This window comes from Corvus brachyrhynchos, unplaced genomic scaffold, assembly GCF_000691975.1.
Source record: "Corvus brachyrhynchos isolate BGI_N302 unplaced genomic scaffold, ASM69197v1 scaffold28, whole genome shotgun sequence".
NCBI lineage: Eukaryota > Metazoa > Chordata > Aves > Passeriformes > Corvidae > Corvus > Corvus brachyrhynchos.
Genome location: NW_008246058.1, coordinates 6,567,828 through 6,571,295, shown reverse-complemented (window position 1 = coordinate 6,571,295; position 3,468 = coordinate 6,567,828).

Genomic DNA, 3,468 nt, shown 5'->3' with positions numbered 1-3,468 from the left:
CGTTCAGACAAAAATAGAGCTGCAGACAAAGCAACTTGGACTTCTGGACTCAGGTTTAAGGTAACCTGTGATGAAACACACCATTTCAACAACAACAAACAGACTGTGATACCCATCTCATTCCAAAACGTGAACCACATGCAGACTTTACATACCTTTTTGCTATTGGGGACATTCAGGAAACACCTGCTGGGAGAGAGGTTACACCCACACTCATGAAAGTGGATCAGAACGGGTGTTCTAACCTAATGGTACAATGTATATATCCACCATAATTTATGCCAAAGGGTCAAGTCATTGCACAGGCCATTCCACTGCCCAAACACCTGCCCACAGATGGTCATATCCCAGCCATCTGTTGGACTGAGGTTTTGGGAAACGACAAACCTGTAGTAGAATGTAAGCTCCATCATGGATCAGTCGTTAAAAAAAGAAAACTTAGAGGCACTCAAAACATTAGTAGCTGAACAATTGGCTAAAGGAAATATAGTTCCAACTAACAGCCCATGGAACACACCCGTGTTTGTAATACAAAAACCGGGAAAGAACAAATACAGGCTACTCCAAGATCTTAGAGACGTTAATAAGGTTATTGAAAACATGGGACCCCTTCAACCCAGTATGCCATCACCTTCAATGCTCCCACAACATTGGCATTTAGCTGTTCTTGATATTAAAGATTCCACTCCACCCTGCAGATGCCCCTCAATTTGCATTTTCTGTGCCCTCTATTAATCGTGAAACTCCCATGGAACGTTATCATTGGCTTATGCTTCCCCAAGGTATGAAAAATTCCCCAACTCTCTGCCAAGAGTATATTGCTAAAATTCTATCTCCCATCCGTGCCAAAGCAGAGAAAGCCATCATCCTGCATTACATGGATGATGTGCTGGTGTGTGCTCCCAATAATCAGTATCTCAAGCAGACACTTAACATGGTGATTGAGGCCCTAGAGGCCAAGGGCTTTGAATTACAACCTGAAAAAATGCAGAGAACAAGCCCTTGGAAATACCTCGGACTCAAAATCACAGAAACCTCTATCACCCCAACACCCCTCCCCATTAATAATAACCCAAAAACACTAGAGGAAGTGCAACAGATCTGTGGGAGACTGAATTCTTTAAGGTCCTGGTTAGGACTCATCACAGAGGATGTAGCTCCTACTGCAAACCTGTTAAAAGGGGAAGGCAGTCCAGCATCCCCTAGATCCCTGACAGAAGAGGCAAGGCAGTCTCCCAAAAAGATACAAGAGCTCATTTCCACCAGACAAGCACACAGGTATCAGCCCTCCCTACCCTTTAAGCTTGTCATTCTAGGGAAGGTACCACGCTTTCATGGCCTCATATTTCAGTGGGACAAAGAGCAGAAGGAACCCCTCATCATAATTGAATGGGTATTCCTTCCACTCCAACCTCCTAAAACCATCACACAGCCACAAGAACTAATGGCAAAAATTATCATGAAGGGTAGAGCAAGGCTCCGCACCCTGGCAGGATGTGACTTTGCATGCATCTACTTACCTGTAACAACAGACACATTAGATCACCTACTTCAAAATAATATAAATTCACAATTTGCATTAGATAGTTACTCAGGTCAAATCTGAAATCATTACCCAAAACATGACATGTTTAATCTGGCATTCTCTTTCATCCCTTGAGAGATTCAAAGTAGAAAACCCCTCGATGCGATTACCATTTTTACCGATGCTTCAAGAAAGAGTAAAAAATCAGTAATCACATGGAAAAACCCAAAGACGCAAAAGTGGGAATCTGACATCAAGGTAATCCAGGGATCACCACAAGTAGCTGAACTAGCAGCCGTTGTTAGAGCATTTAAGAGGTTCGAAGAACCCTTTAGTTTGGTCACAGACTCAGCATACGTAGCTGGAGTAACTGTTAGAGCTGAGCATGCTCTCCTAAAAGAAGTCTCAAACAAAAAAATTTATGATTTGCTCTCAAAGCTAATTTATCTAGTTTCTCACCAAGAGCATCCCTATTTTGTCATCCATGTGAGGTCACATACAAACCTGCCAGGCTTTGTTGCAGAAGGTAATCGTAGAGCTGATGCTCTGGCTATGCCAGCAGACATAGTTCTATCAGCCGCCTTACCAAAGATCCCCCAAGTTTTTGAACAAGCAAAATTGAGCCATGCCATGTACCATCAAAATATTCCTGCTCTTATCCACTTGTTCCATCTGTCGTGGACACAGGCAAAAGCAATAGTGGCAACATGTCCCAACTGCCAGAAGCTACAGCTTCCATCACTGGGCATGGGGGTCAATCCCAGAGGCATTAATAGCGGTGAAGTGTGGCAAATGGACGTCACACATTTCCCTGAATTTGGGAGATTAAAATACGTTCATGTTTCTATTGATACCTTCTCTGGTGCTATGTATGCCTCCGCACATGCAGGTGAAAAGGCTAAGGATGTTGAAAAACATCTTGTCCAAGCTTTTGCTGTGCTCGGTATACCTGAGGAGATAAAAACTGATAATGGACCTGCCTACACCTCCCAGGAGTTTAAAAACTTTCGTCAGCAGTGGGGATTTCGACATGTTACAGGTATTCCTCACTCCCCAACTGGACAAGGCATTGTTGAACGTGCCCATCAAACCCTCAAGCGAATGCTGCTACAACAATCAGGGACCACCAAACTCAACTCACCTGTCCTCAGACTCAGCAAAGCACTGTTTACCATAAACTTCCTGAATGGCACCTTTGAGGATCCAAACCCTCCCATCTATCGTCATTTCCAGAACACCAGGAGACAGAAACTGCAGGAAAATCCGGAAGTCCTGATCCGGGACCCAGAGACTCAAAAAATCCAAGGACCGTACAAACTTGTAACTTGGGGACGTGGGTATGCCAGTGTATCTACCCCTCAAGGACTGAGATGGATCCCAGGGAAGTGGGTAAAACCTTATGTCACTTCCTCAAAAGTCAAAGAGGTTAAAACTGCCTCCTGGAGGAGACGCCATAAAAAGAATCCTGATTTTGCACCCTCATAAAACCCCCTACTCCAGATTTTGATGTTAATCCCTTAAGTTGCACTGTTTTGCACGCACATTTTGCACTGTATTTTGTAAATTTTCGTCCTGATACCCCATACCATAGATGTCCTGACTAACCCCCTGAGTTTTAACTGGGGAACTACTTTAAAGACATCCTAGGTACTGCTGAGTTGTAGGGACGATAGATTCCAATGATGTTTTGTACTGTTGTTTCGTTACTGTTCTATGCACTTTAAGTTACTAAGAGTTACAACCCAGCTTTAAAGAAAAAAAAATAGGGAATTGGTGCTGCCTGTTCCAAGCTTCCCTTCCCCCTCTCCAAGGCACTTGCCTCTGCCATGTGTTCTGAACTCCTTTGTTCCAAGCACGGGCAAAACCAATGTAACTCAAACTCTTTAGCAGTGTCTGGTGGGCCGGTCGCCCCGGGTCCGCCCCCAGTCCTCCCCTTTCCCCTT